Raw genomic sequence first — 22,519 nt, forward strand, 5'->3', positions numbered from 1 at the left:
CCCTAGAACTTAAAGTATAATAATAATAAGAAGAAGAAGAAGCCTGAAGCAGGCACTAGCACCAAAATAACTCCAAAATGTTGACCCAGGAGCATACTTGTAGAATTTAATACGAAAGGAGGTTGAACTAGACAACCTGTAAGGTCCAGTTCAACTCCTACTGTTATGATTCTAAAAAAGGCGAAGACCTCACGTATTTAAAAAAACAGGGAAGTCCTCAAACTTTCTTAATTCTGAAAGTATTGACTGAGCACAAACTATGTACCAGGTACTGTCCAAAGCCCCCAAAATATAATGGTACACAAGAAAGGTCTTTGTCTTATGCAGAAATATATTCTAAAGGGGGTGCACATAAAAAAATTCACTGAAGGGGTTAAACAGAGATTGATCCAATCCAATTTATGTTGTAAGATTACTTTTCTGCTGGGTAGGGATCAGAGGCTAAAGAGGTAAGATTTTTTTGAAGGCAGTTAGAGGGATACAGGGGGTCATACTGAAAATGTAAAGAAGTAAAACTTAAAAGATATTTACAGATAGAGTTTCTAATTGGACTGGGTATAGTCAATAAGAATAATGGTGGAATCTTGAATAATTGCTATGTTTCTGGCTGAAGTAATCAGGGGTATGTGATACCTTTTGCTGTGATGTGGAAAATTAGGGGGAAGTAGGAAGAATGGAAGTTTAAGGGGAAAACAAGCCTCCTAAGGAAAATATTGTTGAAGAAGGTATTATTGACTGACAATGTAAGTAAGAAAGTGTGTGTCAATTCATCCATCAATGGACATTTCAGTTGTTTCCTATATATCTTGACTATTGTGAATAATGCTGCAATGAATATGGGGGTACAAGTGTCTCTTCAAGATCCTGATTTTAATTATTTTGTAGAAATACCCAGAAGTGGGATTGCTGAATCATATTGTAATTCTATTTTTAATTTTGTTATATACATTGACTGGGATATTATTCAGTCATTAGCTAAAGGAAAATCTGTGAAATGCAACAACATGGATGAACCTTAAGGATGCTATGCTAAGTAAAATAAACAAGTCACAGAAGGACAAATACTGAATTATTCCATTTATATGACGTATCTAAAGTAGTCAAGTTCACAGAAGCACAGAGCAGAATGGTGGATGCCAGGGTCTGCAGGGAGGGGGAAATGGGGAGATGTTGTTCAATGGATGTAAAGTTTCAGTTTTGCAAGATGAATAAGTTCTAGAGATCTGCTGCACAAAAATTGTGCTTGTAGTTAACAATACTGTGTTGTACATTTAAAATTTTGTTTAAAAAAGAAAAAAATGCTGCTGGGCACAGTGGCTCATGCCTGCAATCCCAACACTTTGGAAGGTTGAGATGGTAAGATCGCCTTAGCTCAGGAGTTCAAGGCCAGCCTGGGCAACATAGGGAGACTGCATTTTTAATAAAAATAAGAAATAAAAATTAGCACAGCATGATGGACCATGCCTGTAGTCCCAGCTGCTCAAGGGAGGCTGAGGTAGGAGCGCAGGAGATAGAGCCTGCAGTGAGTTGTGATCACACCACTGCACTCCAGCCTAAGTGACAGAGCGAAACGTGTCTCAAATTTTAAAGAAAGAAAGAAAAATAAAAAGAAATGCTGCATTATTGATGATCTTGATGGTCCAGAGACCGATACCCTGTGAAAAAGATAGGATTTTGACATGTAATTCAGAGGGATCAAATATAAATGTGGAGTCATTTTAGGAATATTTTAACCGATTTATTGAATTTATATTTTACTTCTTTTGAATGGAAATTAAAGTTCTAAATAATAAAAGTCTATTTCCAAGTTTATTTTAATAAAAAGAAAAGGTGTATCAAGTGCAGGTATTTGAGCCATGCCAAACGAGTTTCCACCTGTGGAGGACTCATCCCTCTACAGTGAATATCAACATTTAAGTTTTGATCTGTTGGCTTTTTGAGTATCCAAGAGCAAGTATTTGGGGTTTCAGAAAGTGAAGCTTGCGGATGGAAGCTGAGTAGATCTTTCATATGTAAGTCAGAAAAAAATTACAAAATATTTATGCATCATCAAGTAGCTTATTAGCACTGTCACACCACATATTGATGACAGTGAAGAGTCTAGGCAGGGGTGTTCTTTACCATCTTAGTGCCACAGGCAACACTCAAAGGCAAACAGAAATGCTTTGGGGGGAAAATTAAGTGACTTCCCAGTAATATGTGAGTCTTAACGACAAAGTCAACATTCTTCCCCATAAGCCCATGTAATAGAAAATCTTTATTTACAATATTGGTATCTGTTATCATTGCTTTAATTGTTATCTAAAAGTTACCTTTTCTACTTTAATCCTTACTTAGAAACATCCAGTGCTGAAATATACTCATAGTTGCCAGAAGCAGCTAATCAATGTTGTAAAGATTCTTCTGACATAGAAAATCAGAACTTAACACATAAATGGACTTTCTGTCTTGTCTCTAATCAATAGGTCAACTGGTTCTGGCGCCAAGTATTCAATATATATTTAACCTTAAAATAATAGACTCTTTTAACCTAGTTCCATGAATCTCTCTAAGTTAGTGGGCTATGTCTATTAGTTATTTGGAAAAAATGGACAGAATCATTCAATGTAAAAAGGAAGGAAATCATTTTCATACAGCATCTTAAACACGTCTCTGGTTCATTTCTTCTCTAAGTCTTACAGCTCTCAAATCTTTCCTCTCTTCTTACCCATTGCCACTCTTGGTATCTCATCCTTCAGCCGTCTTCAAATTCTCTAGTACTATTTAATTAATCCATCCAACATACGTTAATTGAGCAGCTACTTATGTGACAGACATTATTCTAGGTACTTCAGAACCAAGCAGACAAAACTTTCTGTCCTCGAGTTTACATTCTACTGAGAGGAGATGGGCAAACAAGAAACCTAGTAAGTAAATAAATTAAATAGTAGCTTAGAAAGTGATAAGTGCTATGAAAAAAAAAAACAAAAAGACCAAGTAAAGGAAGATAAGGAGGATCAGTATGGTAGTGTGAGAGGTTAGATCATTGGACCAGGGAGTCCTCATGGAGAAGGAGAGATCTGAGCAGACTTGGAGGAGGAGGAGTTGACCAAGCAGATAGCTGTGGGAAGAGCATTCCAGGCCGGGGAAATAGCCAGAGCAAATGCCCAAAGCCAGGAATGTGCCTGGCTTTTTCCAGGAACAGCAAGGAAGCCCTTGTTGGCTATTGTGGCCAAGTGAGAGGTAGAGCTGCAGTAACAAAGTCAGTTTCTTTTCTGTTTCCCACACCAGGACTCAAGTCAGAAATGTAGGTATTATCATAGACTCCTCCTTCCTCCACCATCCATTCTATCATTAAGTCATGTTGGTTTTGCCTCATCCATATCTTTCTAATATCTTTTCTGGCTTATCTTATCTGGGTGATAGGAATGCCTGTAAATTTTAAATTTTTAGACAATTTTATTGCTTACTTTTTCTTTGTAAAAGTGTATATTATATTTATAAAAAATAGTAAAATAATTTTATAATAAAAATGTTAATAATAAGCTCTTTCATTAGGGGGAAGCCCTGCCCTACTTATTTATCGACATGGGGAAATATATGACATTGTTTAGTGTAAAAGCAATCTATCATTTTTATACCATGTCTGTCTTTAGAGAAGAGGGACTACAAGATACACAATAACATGTTACAGATGATTTTCTCTGGACACTGTGATAACAGGTGACTTTCCATTTGCATTTTTCTACACTGTTACATGTCTTATGCATTGAATATATATTATTTCTATAATTTTTTTTGAGATGAAGTTTTGCTCTTTCACCCAGACTGGAGTGAAATGGCTTGATCTCCGCTCACTGCAAACTCCACCTCCCGGGTTCAAGCAATCCTCCTGCCTCAGCCTCCCAAGTAGCTGTGATTATAGGCACCTGCCATCAGGCCCGGCTAATCTTTGTATTTTTAGTAGGGGTGGAGTTTCTCCATGTTGGCCAGGCTGGTCTCAAACTCCTGACCTCAGGTTATCCACCCACCTCAGTCTCCCAACCTGCTGGGATTACAGGCGTGAGCCACCGCACTCGGCCTGTTTCTGTAATTTTTAAAAACAGCAATGTTGTTTTTTATATGTTTTACATATTTTAGTAAAACTAATACTAAAAACCTGAGTAGTATCATATATTTGCATTGAAGCTACCTTTGTTAATGCTAATTAAATATTCTACCCCATTCCTCCTTCTTGATATGCACTACAACCCTACTGACTGATTGGCCACATCTAGAAATCCAAGAAAAGAAGACATTCGTGCAATTGTTTCTTGTTTATGCAGCCCTAAGATAAGTGAAAATGACTGAAAAAAATGACATTGGAGAGACTACATAGGAAGAATCTGCCATTCTTCTAAATGGCAATATGGTTAAGGGCTGGAACTATCAACATAAACTTGGGAATACTCATTACATTTTTGTTCAGATTCCCAGCACCAATAATATTGTCTATTTGTCTCAGCTGTTTAATACCATTTAATTTCTATTTCTCTGACCTCAAAGCCTGTCTTCCCTCATATTGAGAAGGGTTCATTATCATTTCCATCTCTCCCCTGGGAACTGCATTCATTTGCTCACATCCTAATCATAAAGGGTTAAACTATGGACCTCACCTTACCTTGTTCCTAGAAATCCTGACCAGAAATGCTCTCCTCAATGAGCCCTCGGTGTCTTTATTTTATATCTAAGCCATCTTCCCAGTCAATGAGCCTCCCTAAAAGATTAATGTAGTTTGAACTTTTATAGAGGAATATCATTTGTGCACTGTCATATTTAGCACAAATGGTGCTTCAGTCACAGTTCAGTAATACTCCATATTACTTCCAAGGCATTTGAGAGTTTAAAGAATTATTGAAGGGCACGCTGTACTCATTTGGTAATAAGGCAGAGAGCACTGCTTTCTACATATGATTTCAGCAAATGGAATCTCTGCTAATTTCATTGCACGTAGCAAAATAGTTGTGATAATAACCAAGGTAAAATATCCCACTGGAGGGAATAGATGAGATACATTTTTTATAAGACCTCCAAGAAGTATTGAGGAGGAAGTTCTAGAATTTGAGGGCAAGATGTTGAGAAATCATCTTCTTTCATTGAATACATACCCTTGACACTGTGGTTTGTCAGCCCTGGGTGAGAAGTCACAGCCATTACTTGGCCATTATTTGGCTGCAGAGTCCACTGAGCTACATACACGCCATGCAGAGGGATGGGGGCAGCACAGGCATTAAAGAGAAATAAAGCACTTAATATCATTTAGAGAAAAAAATGTAACTACACCAAAGCCCAGGTATGTGGTGAGATAATTCCCTATTGCAGCTTTGTAAAGTGTAAACATGAGATAAGTTTGGGTATTTTTTTTAACATTTAAATTGATAGATACGTTTTAGAGGAAGGAAAGGTCTTGCTCACTGTCAGGTGTCACCAAATAGTAGTTTACAGGTTTCTGGATGTGTGTGAATCAGAAAGAAAGAGAGACACCTGCTGTCATGAAAGGACCTTTTCATATAGATCCTGTTCCAGCTCTGTCTCAGGTGTTGGCCTTATTTCTTTACTAAATTATACATTCTAAGCAATTATAGCATTTACATTAGTATCTCCTAGTTATGAGAATCCCGAGAGCAGAAGTGGAACTCCCTTTTCTAGGTAAAGGAAGGCATAATTTTGCCATTTGGGGAACAAGCATATTTGAAATCCATTACAATTTCTTCTGCTTATTGAAAGTTACTCTCTGGTATTAGAATCAGCTTGCTGCGACATTTGGAGAATACTCAGTTTGTATTAGTTTGAAAATATCCAACCCTTAATTTAGAGAGCAAACAGCTGCGCTCCTCTCTCCTCCCACTGCTTCTCAACAGTGTTGAGCCCTTCTGCTCCACTGCTCTGTCTTTGCTTCTGACCAAAGGAACGCCTTCCTTTTAAGTGGACGCTCCTGGGATATTCTGTGGGCAGCATCTTCATGTCTCTTACTAAGGTAATGTGAAATTATTTCTGCAACATTTTGGTATCACTCACCACTTAGAAAAAGTAGTCAAAAGTACAGGTAGCACATGAAGCTCCTTAGATTTTAAACCAGATATAAACCCAATAAAAACCTTACAAAGTATACAAATACCTAGAATGACTCATCTGACTACTGCTGAGGTGACAATATGGCAAAATCCTTAAAAGTATAAAAAGATGCTTTTACAGATTTTTTTTAAATGCAGAAAATTTATTGTATAGTATTTAGTGTCTTGTACATAAGACTATACATATATATCTTTTTTTTTTTTTTTTTGGAGTGCAATGGCGTGATCTCGGCTCACTGCCACCTCCGCCTCCTGGGTTCAAGAGATTCTCCTGCCTCAGCCTCCCGAGTAACTGGGATTACAGGCATGCACTGCCACAGCCAGCTAATTTTTGTATTTTTAATAGAGACGGGGTGTCACCATGTTGGTCAGGCTGGTCTTGAATTCCTGACCTTGTGATCTGCCCACCTTGACCTCCCAAGGTGCTGGGATTACAGGCATTTGAGCCACCGTGCCCGGCCAAGACTACAATTTTTTTTTCAGGTACCTTACTCCTCTCCAGGTATCCTATGTTGACGTCAACAACCAACATATTCTATTTCCCTGCATAAATCATTGTTCAGGGATGACCATGGGCCTTTACAAGAGCCAGTAAACATGAAATTCAGAATATTGGTTCAGATGTATTCTTTTCCTCATTAAAATAAATTATAAAAACACACAGCACTAAGAGTTACTGGACATTATCTTGCAAGCACTAGAGAGAATCAGACTTGGGATAAAGCTGACACCTTAAAGGGCAAAGTAGACAGAAGAAAAACAATGGCCCCCATTGATAACATTATTGAGCCTTGACACCACATTCTGAAGCCCAACTTAGCTTTGTTTTACAGCAACATAAACTAATTGGCCCCTTATAATAATAAGGTAATTTAAGATAGGTTTTCAGTTTTTTGGGTTTTTTGTTTTTTTGGTTTTTGGGGGGTTTTCTTTGAGAAGGAGTCTGGCTCTGTCACCCAGGCTAGAGTGCAGTGGTACAGTCTCAACTCACTGCAACCTCCACTTCCCAGGTTCAAGTGATTCTCCTGCCTCAGTCTCATGAGTAGCTGGGACTGCAGGCACCCACCACTAAGCCTGCCTAATTTTTGTATTTTTGGTAGAGACGGGGTCTTACCATGTTGGTCAGGCTGGTCTCAAACTCCTGACCTCAGGTGATCCTCCCACCTCAGCCTCCCAAAGTGCTGGGAGGACAAACATGAGCCACCATGCCTGGCCGCTTTTCAGTCATTTATAACATCATAAAGTTCTAACTGATGAAGATCTAACAGATCCAGAAAAAAAAATATTAAAACTCTAATCAAGAAGCACATTGTCAAAGACTAAATAAAGCATTTTTTTGCTTATAATTTTATGTAGTACTCATCACCAGGCCACCCAGGCTCTGTGACAAATGAGCAAGTGTGATAATTTAGAGCTAAACACCATACCATTTCCCAGGTTCTGCCTGCAAAAGACCTTTTTAAATTTTTTATTTTCTTCTTTTTTTTTAAATCTCTGAACAAAACTGGAATCAGGATTAGATGCAATTTTCTCTTTCATTCAGGGCCCAGATGGCAGACTGCACGAACTTAATTTCTGGTCTCTTGGTAGAAATTTGAGGACTGTCAGCTCTTAAGATTTTAAGTAATTCAGTTAAGTGACTATAAGCTCTGAGGTTTGAGAACTGTGTTGTCTTCAGTTTTGTGGTTGTTGTTTTGTTTTGTTTTTAATCATTGTAACATATCTCAATATTCATAGGCCATCCTTGGAGAAAATTGGCAGGACTCTCCCCTGTGTCTGACAACACGGATTTGTGTACAAGCCAAAGATCCCCACGGATCTGAATTGGAGCAGCTGGAGCTTCTAAGGACTGGTGTGATAGAGCTCAGTGAACATTTGGAGAACTGCACCATGAGATGTTTCCTTGAGAGAGGCTTGAGAATAGAAGAATGATGACATAGCAGAAGCAGACCAGAGGCCATAGGAATGTAGGTTGTCCACAGTACTCTGGAGAGGCTTTTAAAGCTCACAGATTCGATGCACCATAGGGTTGTGTGTGGGGCAGCAGGCAAGATGCTAAAATGGTTACCAAGATTTCCTGCCTCCTCCCCCCTCACCCGGTACACATGCTGCAGGATCCCCAGTACTGTCAATGTGATGAATGTTTTCCCCATGATTCCATTATGCAATATGGTACAGGTGACTGTAAGAAAGAAGGATTATCAAGATGTACATGACCCAATGACTTGAAAGCCTTAAAAGCTGGGAGTTTTCTCTAGTTAGTGGTAGAAGAAAAGATTAGAGACTAGGAGCACCAGAGGGATTTGCTTCACCATTGCAGGTCTGCAAATGGTGGGGCTGCATGGCAGGGAATGTGAGCAGGATCTGGTTGCTGAGAAAGTCCCAGCTGACAAGCAGCAAGAAGATGGAAATCCTAGCCCTGCAACTGCAACCAAGGGAATTCTGCTAACAACAAGCATAAACTGAAAAGTTGATTTTTTCTTTAGAGCCTTCAGACGAGAACTCAGCCCAACTGACACCCTGATTTTGGCCTTGAGTTCATCCTGAAGAGAGAACTCCACCTTGCCATGCTAGACTTTGACTTACAGAACTGTGGGCTAATAAGTGGGTGCTGTTTTAAGCCTCTAAATTTGTGGTAAGTTGTACCACAGCAATAGATAATGAATACATTTCTCAAATCAAAACAGTAAACAGAGGAAACTACTTTGGCAGGAACAGTGAAGAATGAATGCAAGGAGGTAGAGCCACATGTAGGAAACCTACTGAAATCATCCAGGGTTTCCATGCATAATAAGAACCAGTGGCAAACAGTAACATAGTTCAGACCTGCACATTTTGATACTAATCATATTACTGAGTTGGAGAGGAAAGGTTATCAACACAGAAGATGTATAAAAATCACATGGAAAGGGATATCGTCTTCATAATTTCCAAAGCTTAGCCCTTATGCAGTATTGGTGGCAACACCGGGAATGAATAACTGATTTATAATTGTATTTGTGACTCAGACAAGTGAGTATAAATTTGTTGGCTACACATATATATATGTGTGTATATGTGTGTGTGTGTGTGTGTATATATGTGTATATATGGCAGTGTGTGTATATATATATGTGTGTGGTGTTTTTTGATAGATATTTACTAATGATGGGACAAATATGTAAGAAGAACCTTTAGACTTCCTGCCAGATTCCTAGCTCAGCAAATGATCCCATGCATGTGGGTTAAGAAATCAGAGGTGATGGGAATAAACTAATTTTTATGTGTCTTGGTTTTCACATTAGCCCCTATATCAATTGTTTTCTGGTTTTGTTTTTATTTCTACTGAGTGATCTTGAACCATTTTCACTGACTAGAGATTGATAGATTAAATGACAGACAAATAGACAGACAGAGGCAGCTTTGTTGTTTACTAAAGAGTTGTACCTGATTATGTACAGCTTTCTACATGTGAATATTCAAGCCCTATTTTAAAGAATAATGTGAACCTATCATTCACAAAAAGTTTTTTTAATAGGTATCATTTTTTAAAGCAGTTATATACTCACAGCAAAATTGGGTGGAAAGTGCAGAGATTTTCTGTATATCCCTGCCCCCACCCATGCACAGCCTCCCCCACTATCAACATCCTCCACCAGAATGGTACATTTGTTAGAACTGATGAACCTACACTGCCACATCATTATCAACCAAGGTCTATAGTTTAGACCAGGTGTTGTGCATTCTATGAGTTTGGACAAATGTATAATGACATATATCCACCGCTGTGGTATCATAAAGAACAGCTTCACTGCCCTAAATATCCTCCGTGCTCCACCTGCTGCTCCCCCAGGACCCTAGCACCCACAACTTTTTTGTACTGTCTCCATAGTTTCACCTTTTCAAGAATTTCATCTAATTGGAATCATACAGCTTCTTTTACTTGGTGATATGCATGTCAGTTCCCTCCATGTCTTTTCATGGCTTCATAATTCATTTCTTTCCATTGACTGGGTGTATATCTTGGTTGTTGCTAAGTTATGACAATTATGAATAAAGGTTTAATAAACATCTATGTGGAGGTTTTTGTGTGGACCTAAGTTTTCAGCTCCTTTAGGAAATACCAAGGAGTGCAATTGCTGAATCATATGGGAAGAGTGTGTTTCGTTTTGTAAGAAACTGTCAACTTGCTTTCCAAAGTTGGGGTACCATGTTGCATTCCCACCAGCAACGAATGAGAGTTCCTGTTGCTTCACATCCTCACCAGCATTTGGTGTTGTCAGTGTTCTGGATTTTGGCCATTTTAATAGGCATGAAGTGATATCTCATTGTTATTTTAGTTTGCATTTCCCTAAGGAGATGTAATGTGGAGCATCAATTCCTATGTTTATTTGCCATCTGTATGTCTTCTTTGGTGAGATGTGTGTTCAGATCTGTTGCCCATTTTTTAATTGGGCTGTTTAATCAGGTTGTTTAATTGGGTTGTTAAGTTTTTAAGAGCTCTTTGTATATTTTGGATTGCAATCCTTCATCACACAGGTCTTTGGCAAATATTTTCTTCCAGCTTGTGGCTTATCTTTTCATTCTTTTGACACTGTCTACTGTCTTTTGCAGAGCAGATATTCTTTTTTTTTTTTTCTTTTTGGGAATAGGGCCTCGCTCTGTCACCCAGGCTGGAGTGCAGTGATGCAATCGTGGCTCAATGCAGCCTAGACCTCTGGGGCTCAAGCAATCCTCCCACGTCAGCTTCCCAAGTAGCTGGTACTACAGGCATGTGCCGCCACACCTGGCTGTTTTTTAATTATTATTTGTAGAGACAGGGTCTGTGATGTTTCCCAGGCTGGTCTCAAACTCCTGGGCTAAAGTGATCATCCTTCCTCAGTCTCCCAAAGTTTTGGGATTACAGATAAGAGCCACTGTGCCCAGCCAAAATTATTCATTTTAATGAAGTCCAGCTCATCAATTCTTTCTTTCATGGATCATGCCTTTGGTGTTGTATCTAAAAAGTTTTCATCAAACCCAAGGTCATCAAGATTTTTCTCCTGTTATCTTCCAGTAGTTTTACAGTTTTGTATTGTGCATTTAGGTCTATGATACATTTTGAGTTAATTTTCGTGAAGAGGTCAAGGTCTGTGTCTAGGTTCATTTTCTGGTATGTGAATGTCCAGTTGTTTTGGCAACATTTGTTGAAACACAAAACACTTTTCCTTTCACTGCCAACCCGAAGAAGACAAAAGTGGGGTGCCCTAGTGGTGGGGAGGACGCATCTGTGGAGACCGTCTCAGATTTGTCATGTATGAGTCAAGACTTTAGACAAGTTTATTCACATTGATTCCTCCCCTGTACGTTTTGCAGAGGGATTAAATGATACACTGCACATAAAACACACAGTATTCCATGGAACAACAGATGTGGAATTGATAGGTATTTTATTTCAGAGAAGCCATTTAACCTCTCTGCCTCTTTTTTTTTTTTTTAATCTTTAAAATGGTAGTGGTAATATGAGGAGTGGCTGTCAATGGAAATAGAGAAAGCATGTAGGGTGTGTGGTCAGCAGTGAGCACTGCATGAGCAGCAGACCTCCCACCTGGGACCAATATAGGAATTATCACCTGATAGAAGTTGTGTGATTCTGTGATTCTTAAAACTTACACTTTTTTTTTTTCTTTAAGATGGCCTGCTCTGTTGCCCAGACTGGAGTGCAGTAGTGCGATGTTAGCTCACTACAACCTCTGTCTCCCAGGTTCAAGTAATTCTCTTGCCTCAGCCTCTGCATAGTTGCGATTACAGGCACACACCACCATGCCCAGCTAATTTTTTGTACTTTTAGTAGAGACAGGGTTTCACCATGTTGGCCAGGCTGGTCTCAAACTCCTGACCTCAGGTGAGCTGCCCACCTTGGCCTCTCAAAGTGCTGGGATTACAGGCGTGAGCCAACGTGCCCGGCCAAAACTTACTTTTATTTATTTATTTATTTATTTATTAGTAATATTAAGGGTCTTTAATTAGGTACTGCTAATTTGAGGCAGTGTCCCATTTTTCACTGTCTTGGTTAGAAAAATACTGTGACCTTTGTTTATTTGTATGTGAACTAATGAATCACAAGTGAGTTTAAGATCATTGTAGTTCCCCACTCATGGAGTGGTACCTCCTGATACACACATCAAAGACTTTGATGTCCAGTCAACATTGAGAAAAACTGTTATGGAAAGTTCACATGGATTCTGAAGACACCATCCATTCCGGATTTTGACACGTGGTTTGACATAATAATTTCTACTCCACAATAAGCCAAATCCTATTCCTTCCTCCCTGAAGCCATAGTCACTTACTAGGCCATAGGTGGCCAGAAGGCGCAAGGCCTCTCTAACCACAGAAAATCTCCATCAAGACTCCTATGAGATCTGACTTGGGAGCTGAACAGGTCCAGTATTCTAGCACAAGGCAAGACACTCATTTGACACTCAATGTAAGTTTTTTGAATAAATGGCATTTTCTAACTTTGTGGGTTAGTTATAGATAACTCTATTTTATATATTATTGAAATTCTGACAGTGACTACATTCGAATTAGTAAGATAATCTCTGTGCTTCTTTCTCACTTCATCCTTTTGTACTGTTAGAAGTAGTATTATCTAGAACATGACCAAAATAATACCCCTAACTGGACTGGTGCTTAACAACTCCTCTCAGGGGTCTTTGAAACTTACTAAAATGAGTGACCCAATTGTATTCTACTGCTGTGATAGCAGATTACCAAAAACTACATGGCTTAAAACAACCAAATGTATCCTCTTGCAGCTCTGGAGGTCACAAGTCTAAAATCAAGGTGTCAGCAGGGCTATGCTCCCTCTGGAGGCATCAGAGTACAATGTATTTCCTTTTCCTCGCAGGACTTCTAGAAGCACCTCCATTCCCTGACTCATGCTCCCCTTCTCACATCACTTCAACCTCTTGCTTCCATCGTCATATCTCCTCCTAGGTCCTCCTGCCTCACTCTTATAAAGACCCTTGCAATGACACTGGCTCATCTGGATAATCCAGGATAATCTCATCTTAACATTCTTGACCATATCTGCAAAGTACCCTTTACTATATAAGATGACATATTCCTGGGTCTCAAGCATCAGGACATGAACATCTTTGGGTGGCCACTATAACAGCCTACTACACCAATGATTTCTCAATTCATCTAAAATATGTATTGACAGATTGACTATCTAAAATGTACAAGGCACACTTGGGCGTTGTCAGGATCATAAGGATAAGACCAAGTTCCAATCTTAAAGAATTTATTACATAAAAAAGCAAAATAAGATACATTCATAAATGACTCTCAGTTTAAAGATCCATATAGGCAAGCACAAAGGACAGAACAATACGGCTCTCAGAGCCAAATACAGGAAATTAAGTAGGACACTAAATTCAGAAAGTGCCAAAAGTTAAGGTTGTCATGGCAACATGAACTCAGCAACACAGCAAAACCTGTTCATCAAAAGTATACACTTAACAGCTTTTCACAATTATGATCTGCCGAAAGAGCAGCTTTCATTCAATGATCCAGAAACCCTTACAACTATGGATTAGCTCTTGTTCTGTGGCTATAAGAAAAGAAATGGTTTCACTAACCAAACTCAATTTCACAAATATTTAGATGTCATTGACTATGTGTGAGATGTGTAAGACAAGAAGCTGAGGTCTGAGGGCATGCAAAGATAGGTAAGACATCATTCTTGATCCCAAGGAACTTTTCATCCAGGGCTACGGGCATGCAAATGACCGTAGGGAAAGTACACTAAGCAGAACATTGCTAAGGAAAGTCAAAGGGGTAAGAGGGCTCAGACGACTGGGAGTGAAGAAAATTCTCCTGGATTGGGTGGCATTTGAAATGGGCTTCCAATGATGAATGGTATATTTGCAAGGAAGTGGTATGGTGAGAACAGCCAAATAAAAGATCCAAAGCTGGAAAGAGCAAGGCATGTAGGGAAACAGTAGCAGTCTGGCTGAAATAAAGACTACAGGAAAGAGTCAAGTTGCTTGAAATGTGAGATTCCTACTTGTCTTACAAAGCCAGGGCCTGGAATGATATATAGTAATGTACTTAGTAGATAGCAGGGTTTTTCATAAAGACATTACCAAATTTAAAAGATCAAAGGCCTCTTTCCTCTGTCTACTTTCCCTGATTCCCTACTGTAAAAATTTACTTTCAGAAAACCTCATATCTGATTTTTCTCAAGCCTCTTATGTCCATGCTGTTTGTGGCCTATGTTGTTCCCCCGAAATGCAAGGCAAAAGTTATATCCATTTTCTAGTAAGGAGACTGAAAATCAGAGGTAAATTTCTGAAGTTTACACAAGGAAGGCAGTGGTGATGCAGCTTGTCTGTGTGACTACAAAACCCAAGCCATTTTTTTTTTTTTTACTTTGTTGACCTTATCACACTGTACTGCAATTACTTGTTTGAATGTCTCTCTCTCCCAAGTTAAAGTGTGAGGATCTTTTGGACAAGGTTCATATCTTGCTCAATTTTGTATTCTTAGAATCTAATTCAACAACTGACACAGAGCCGGACCCATGTAAGTTTTGTCAAATAAGGAATTATGGATTTTAGGCAACCAGTTACTGAAGGCAAAGAGTTCTTTTCTTTGTGAAAATGTAGCAGTAATGTCAATTGTATGACCTGTTACAGCAAACACTTAGTCGGTTTTATTCATCACTTGGCTACTTATAAAAATACAAAAACAGATATGAACTTCATGGATGTCTCTTCTCTCATGTTAATTCACACTTGCATATTTCCCTTTGTCTGTTCTGCCCAAAACTTCTTCCCAGCAATACTGAAAAAAATAAAATAATCGCCAATCCTGCTGATATCCTTGGAGGACAAGACAAAAGTCTAGTTTCCTTGCCAATTGGGTTGCTATGGCCCATGGTTCAGAGACCCCACATCAAACTTCTCTGTAACTTGTGACATCACAGGGCACCATCGGCCTCTCAGCATCCTGTTTGAGCTGGTGCCCAGTAAAACTTTGGCCTGAATCGCAGCTTCCCTCAGTCTTTCTGTCCTCTCCCAGAAGTTTTTTATCATCTAAGAGCACTGGAGTGACAATTTCCTTTTTCTAATTAGGATAAGAGAAAATCATTTGCTCTTTGGCTATTACTTCGCCTGACCCCACTAAAGCCCCAATCTCCTTTATCCTGAATTTTCATCCCATAGGTTTATGTACTCTGCCTAGTGCTTTTTCTATAAGAACTGTTATATTAAGCATTTCTCAAGAGACACATTACCTACTCTTCATGCGTGGCCCTTCCCTGGTTCTAGTTTCCAAGTATTGGAAAGACTGCCAGCATCTCTTCAAAGCTACAAAGTAGAAACCTTGGAATAGTATTGAATTCATCTCCTAGCCCATACTCAGAATGCTAAATTAGTTGCCAAGTTCTGCCAATGTTTTCTGTAACAAATTTTTCATAACTACCCCTTCCCTTCTATCCCTCGCTCACTACAGCTTTGTTGAGTTTCTTATATTTTCCCAACACTCTTTGCCTTTAGACTAGCCTTATTACTGCTGAGAAGGTATTTTCTCCATGTTCTGCTATAAATTGGGGGCTATTTCACTCTTTAAACCATAACGGAATCGCACAGGCCTTTTGATCACATCAAAAGTCTTTATCGTGTGCTTCATCAAGATGCTACGTATTACTGAATTCTTAACCTCCTCCCAAAACTCTCCCTCCCTTGACAGGATTATCTCTTTAATGATCCTACCCTACTCTGCTCTTTTAAGTTTTTATCTTCTGCTTCTCCATTCACTTAAATTGTTTTAGCAATTCTCTCCTTCCTTGGAGTCTTGCTAGGTAGATGCTGTACTATCAGGAAAAATTGATTTGGAAGGTCAGCATCACCTTCAAAATACAGGAACAATCTCTATTTCCACTGCTACCCCCTGGGACAGGCCACCATCACCTCTTTCTAAGGCTGCAGCAATCAATTCTTTAGGTCTCCCTGCCTGCCCCTCTGTCTGTCCTCAATACAGCAGCTTCAATAACCTTTTAAAAATCAAATCAAATCACTTTACTCCTCTACTTAAAATCCAAAATGGTTCCCCCAAGTTACTCATAGTAAAGGCAAAGTCCTGTCCAGCCTACACATGCCCATGTAGTCTAGCCCTCTTCCCTCTCTGAGCTGGCATCATACTCTCTCCTTCTGCAATCCACTCCTGCCACAAAGGCCTGACCTCATACTTGCCAGGCATTTGCCATCAGTCCTGCTTAGGGCACTGCTTTCCCTTCCATCCACTCCTTCAGGTCGTTGTTCAAATGCCATCCTACTCATCCATGAGTAAGGCCTACCCCGATGTCCCACCTAACAGTGCAATTCATCCCCTTTCCATGCTTTGTTTTTCTCCTTAGCACTGATCACCACCTCATATGCTAAGAATGGTTAATTCGCTTACTGTCCCTACGAACTAAAATTTGAGTGCCCTGAGGGCAAGAAGTTTTATCTCTTTTGCTCATAAAACAGTGACAAGAACAATACCTGGCATACAGCAGTTTCTCAGTGCAAACTTGTTGAATGAATGAACTCAAAATATTAATTTACTACAAGTTTTCTATTTGGCCATTGTTACTATTCAAACTTCATAGAGATACAGAACGTATAAAACACAGCCTCTGCAGTGCAGAGGGCACATTCAATGCTTTAACTTTCCAATGTTTCACTCATAAGCAGCAAAACCATACCGCTTTTTTTTTTTCTGTAGACACCAACAATGCATTTGCTGCCTTCAGAACCTAAAGGGAGCCTCTCAAACACCAGACCCACATCTAGGAGTCCAGTCTACAAAACTAGACACAGTTCAAAATGGAGCAAGAAGAGGCAGACATTATTGTAAAAGAATAATGAGGGCCAGGTTCGGTGGCTCACACTTGTAATCCCAGCACGTTGGGAGGCTGAAGCAGGCGGATCATGAGGTCAGGAGTTCAAGACCAGCCTGGCCAACATCGTGAAACCCTGTCTCTACCAAAAATACAAAAATTAGCTGGGCATGGTGGTACTTGCCTGCAGTCCCAGCTACTCAGAAGGCTGAGGCAGGAGAATCCCTTGAACCTGGGAGACGGATGTTGCAGTGAGCGGAGATCAAGCCACTGCAATCCAGCTTGGGCAACAGAGTGAGACTTCGTCTCAAAAAAAAAATAAAAAATAGAAATAATGAGACAATGGCTGCCTTATATAGTAAGAAAAAGTTGTGTCTAATGATCTTGTTTACAAATCCTAGGACCTTATAAATGGAAGAGTCCGGATCTTTTTCAAGATCCTAGTTACCCAGGATCTTTTTATATATCACCTAGTTGATAAAGGTTGAGATCACCCATTGCTGCAATCCCAGAGACACCCTCCAGACCCCCAAAAAAGTCCAGATACTCAGTTTATAGAACCATTGGGGTACAAGATTCGATTAAAAAATACAAATGGAACTTGAAAAGGAGTTCTGAATGTGAAATGTTACACCTGTTGTCTTATATTTGAATTTCCATTATTTGTATAAAATGTTTTCCTTCCTTTTCATGAAATAAATAAGAGTCTGAATCCCTTGGCTGAGAAATCCTGTCATAAAACAATACTTTGCCAGCGTTCGCCCCTCCGTGTGAAGTGGCAGAGATGATGAGATGATCTCCGCAGCTCGGCGGGCCTGCGGGTGAGGGGGCCGCCATAAGGCGACCACTCAGGAAAACGCTGGAGCAAACAGATGGGGCCTCCGCTGTGCCCCGAAGGCAAACAGCCCCGGCCCTGCCAGACCCGGGCGGAGCGCATTCCAGAGTCCTGAGTGCCTCCTTGACAATGCCCTGCCCCTGGCTTCCCAGACTTCAGACCTTCCCCTCCTTGATCTCTGGCACCGTGGAGGAATCGAAGAGAAGGAGGGTCCCGAGGGAGAGCGCATTTCAATCCTGCCTGGCTGTGTAGATAAAAGCTAACACCTGCTGGCGAGGCGAGGTGCGCCCGGAGCCGGTACTATCGGGGCCTCCCAGGTGCGAAGACCGCAGCGGGGGGCCGAGCACGGGGGAAGCCGTGGCCACGGAGTGCGTGGTGCAAGCTGAGAGCCGGGCGCGCGCTGCCGCTGTTCACACACAGGCTTCATCCCAGTGCTCTCAAAAAGAAGAGAGCTTCACCAGTGTGTTCCCACGTGTAATGTACCAGCTCTGCCCATGTGGGTGTCATCATAGGATTTTATTACTAATTTCAACTGTGGTGTTCCACTTCTGAAAATGCTATTTGGTCAAAAGTTTAGATTTTAAATACTCACAGAGAAGCACAGAATATTGCTCCGTGCAGCATTGTAATTATAGCAACAAAAAACATGGAAAACAATATCCACCAATAGAGTTAGTTTAAAACATTGTGTCAGGAACATGTAATGAAATCATCTGTGGCTTATAAAAACCAAACATGGAAAGATGTCCATGATAGAGTAAATCTGAAACCTAAGTTGCAACGCAGTATCAGAGCTGTATGATCTCATTTGTTAAAATATGTAAATGTGTTCATCTTTCCTTAGAGAAATATCTGCAAGAATATTCACAAACTACCTCAAGGGATTGTGGGACTCTTCATATTCTATTTCATATATTCCTGTATGATTTAAAAGTTTGCAACAAGCATGTCCTATTTATATAAACAAAAAGCACATTCAAGCATGCATATGTGTGTTGTGTGTGTGTGCGCGCTTGTGTGTGTGCTTATGTGTGTGCGCCTGTGTGTGTAATTAAGTTTCCAAGCTTCAGGCATAATGAAATCCATAGTAATAAATGATACAGAGTAATGATAATTAATTTGTTATTAATTATATCTATAGAACAGACTTATATTGTGCCTTTTATCACTTCATAAGAAATACATGACACTAAAATTAGAAAATTGAGGTCATTTATAGGAAAACAATCTCTTTTCTTCTGAAGAAAAAGCACCTGCAACGATCTATTGTTAATTCCAATTACTCCCTCTAACAAATAAGTGAAAATGTAGCTGATAATATAAATATAATACAAATGTAGGTGAAAACTGCAGTCTCTATGGAAATATCCTTTTCCCCCCACACACTCCCTCTCTTCTTACCCCACTCACCACCCACTCCCCCACCTAAACTCAGGCTTCAATACCTGAAAACCATCTCTTTCACTTTCTTGTTTGTTCCTAAAGGATGGTGGCATCAGGTTGTAAATCACCACAAAGAACACTCTTAGTGATGTCCCAAAATTTATTGTTCCCAGCTTTGCTAAGATTACTTATGAGAATGCTCACTGTGAAAGAAAAACATAGCTCGACAAGTACATTTCCAGGCATTTAGACCTGGTTCTTGCTGCAAAATGTAGAGAGCAAGGAAAACAACTTTAAGACCAATAAAAAATAAAATAAAATAAAACCCTCATTACGTCTCTCATAAAAGACATGAGAAATAACTTAAAAATTCTAACTGGCTACTCTATGTTTAGAAAGGACCAAATTACAAAGGTTAGTCTATTTTTTGTTAAAGTGCACTTGTAACAACCTCTCCATAGATGATACATTTAAATGAACATTTCTCTGCTGCCATCTCGTGGATTATTTAGGTAATGTGGTCAAAGGCAAAGGCAAATAAAGTCCTTCCCAGTAAAATTTTACTGGATGTGAAAAGTCATATTGATTACTTAGTCATTTATTTGACAGAACAAAACATAACTTAATGTATATAGCATGCTACATATAACATGGTAATCCTCATCCTAAGAACAAAGTTTAAGACCCTTTCTCTTTTAAATGTTGTTAACCTTGATAGAGAAAACAACAAAATGCTTTTTGCCATTGCATAAGAATTATTACTACACAAGACATTATATCTCTATTCAATAATCACTAAAAGTAACGAGATCACACCATTGCACTCCAGCCTGGGCAACAAGAGTGAAACTCCGTCTCAAAAAAAAGGGGGGGCGGTGGAAAGCAGGGCGTTGCTGCTGCATGCTCTCAGTTGGATATTTCTTTACCTTTGGTTGTAATTTAGATGGCTCTATGGGAAGAGAAGGGTGTTGGCCTAACAGATCATGCCTTCTGAACTAGATCCTGGCTTCCAAGATTCTACTTCTCCATTAGATTCTAGAACCTAAGTTTGGAAGGATTCAATATAGAATATTAAATACTCCAGGAGTAGAGCCTGGGATTGGTAGATTTAGGGGGCAAAAATTAGAACACCCAGTTAAATTAAAATTTCAGAAACACAACGAACAATTGGGACATACTTACCCTAAAAAGATCCTTGTTATTTACCTGAAAGTCAAATTTCTAATGGACATCCTGAATTTTATCTAGTTACCCCATATAAATGTTCTCCTTCCCCAAAGTACTATTGATGCCAGTTAAAGAACACAGATATTGCAAGTAGAGAAAAATAAACTGCTTCTCTTTTTAACATAAAGTTATTTTTTAATCATTAAGATAAAATAGCAGCATGGTGGCTCACACCTGTAATCCCAGCACTTTGGGAGGCCCAGGCAGGAGGATTGCTTGAGCTTAGAAGTTTGAGACCAGCCTGGACAAATCCTGTCTTTACAAAAAAAGTTTTTAATTAAATTATAAAAAGATAAAATAGCATAAGAATACTCTGAGTAAGAGGTTTTCCAAATATTATGGGGATAAAATAAGGCAAATTATATCAAGGTTATAATTTAAAGGTAGAATTGAAGGTTGGTGGAATTATCCAGGTTAGTCATTCAGATATTTGGTAAGCACCACATTAGATAGACACTATCCATGCTGGACACGGGGAAGAAGATGAACAAGACACAGCCCCTGTTCCCAAGAAGCTTAGAGTCTAGTAGAGGAAAGAGACAAAAAGAGATGATAAACATGTGATATAAATAGGAATATAAAGGAAATGGGGATTTCATACCTGTCCTCTCCCTTCTCCCTTGCCCCCCAGCAAAGCCTACAGTGCCTGGTCTCATCACTAATGAGATGTGACTATCACTTGAAGAGATTTATTTATAAGAAATAGACTAGAACTGTCTGCACTGATTCTTGATAAACATCAAAACCTATACATTGTCTGCCAGATAATAAAATGTCAAAGCTGGTAATAAACTTGGAGATCTCATCCAGCATGTGCGTTTTATGAACAGAAGCCTGCCATCCCCCAGCCAGCAGGCATCAAAGCAGCTGACCAACTTTATCCAGAGTTTTTCCTGGTTGCTGCTTCCTTAGGTGAGGTCTGGCCATGAAGATGGTTAGGCCCATATCTGTTTCCAAATAATTTATTAATTCATGCTTCCAGGGACCAAAACTATTAAAGCAGAAAGAATTATCAAAAGAGTTACAAGAAAGCCTGCTGCCCACATTGGAACTAACACTCCAACCAGAGTACCATGCACAGTGAGCTTAGGAAAGTAAAGGAAAAAAGTTATTAACATCAGAGGTGATCCTTCCACCTTATTCAGCAAATAATATCTACTCATCCCATCCTTTGCCCTCATATAGTTGCTTCAAAAGGCTAATCTCTGAACTTTAATACAAACTGACCAGGAAAATTCACATTGTGTTGACAACTGGTTCACAGAAGCGGGTAGAGGGTAGACAATGACTGATAAACTACTCATGTTAGCTCTTTATGCTGAAAGTCCTACTTGTTACGTTAACTTAAAAGAATAAAGGGGGGGAAGAAGAAAGAAGAATAGAGCTGAGATCCAGTCCCTGAGAAAAGGAGAAAATGGCATCAAAGTAGTGGAGAATATGTCTTCATTTTCCTCTGACTTCCAGTTCTTCCAATCTCTCCTTCCCTAGGACATCTTCCTCTTCGAAGTCCTTGATGTCATGTTGAGAAAGTCTTCTCTCCCTCTCCCATGTTCCCATATATGTAAGTATAATATAGGCTGATCTCTTCTAGAAATAGGAAAATTGATTAAGACCATTCTCAATAAAATGTGAGTGATCAATAGTTTTCAACCTTCTCAATCCACCCAGTAGCACCTCCCTGTTCTAACAAAACTGGTAAAATTTCAGATAGAAACACAGAGATACTTTTAATCATCAAGGGTTTAGGTTGGGTGCAGAAGCTCACACCTGTAATCTCAGCACTTTGGGAGGCTGAGGTGGGAGGATGGTTTGAGCCCAGGAGATCAAGGCTCCAGTGAGCTGTGTTTGCACTGCACTCCAGCCTGGGCAACAGAGAAAGACACTGTCTCAAACACACACACACACACACGCACAAGGTTTATTTCTCTGCACACCCCTCCACACATGCTCACATACATCTGTAACAGTGAGATATAAGGGATCTCTGGACAATTTTTATGGTACATACCTTACCACTCCCCAGTTTACTACCCTCCAATCTCAGTAAAATGCCCAATACTCATTTACATTTTGCACCTACTTATTCAAAACACTCAATATTTATCTATATTGTATTAATGCAGAAAGTAT

General features: G+C 39.5%; 1 long non-coding RNA gene across 1 annotated transcript in view; it reads right to left on the reverse strand.

Moving 5' to 3' along the window:
• The window catches only part of LOC105510890, a 29,753-nt gene extending 9,621 nt beyond the window's left edge, over positions 1-20,132 (reverse strand). Inside the window, exon 1 of the long non-coding RNA XR_001001626.1 lies at positions 20,089-20,132. This is a non-coding gene — a long non-coding RNA (uncharacterized LOC105510890). The remainder of the gene's footprint in view (positions 1-20,088) is intronic.
• Between the last annotated feature and the right edge of the window lie 2,387 nt (positions 20,133-22,519).

The sequence above is a fragment of the Colobus angolensis genome, unplaced genomic scaffold, assembly GCF_000951035.1.
Source record: "Colobus angolensis palliatus isolate OR3802 unplaced genomic scaffold, Cang.pa_1.0 Scaffold194, whole genome shotgun sequence".
Classification (NCBI taxonomy): domain Eukaryota; kingdom Metazoa; phylum Chordata; class Mammalia; order Primates; family Cercopithecidae; genus Colobus; species Colobus angolensis.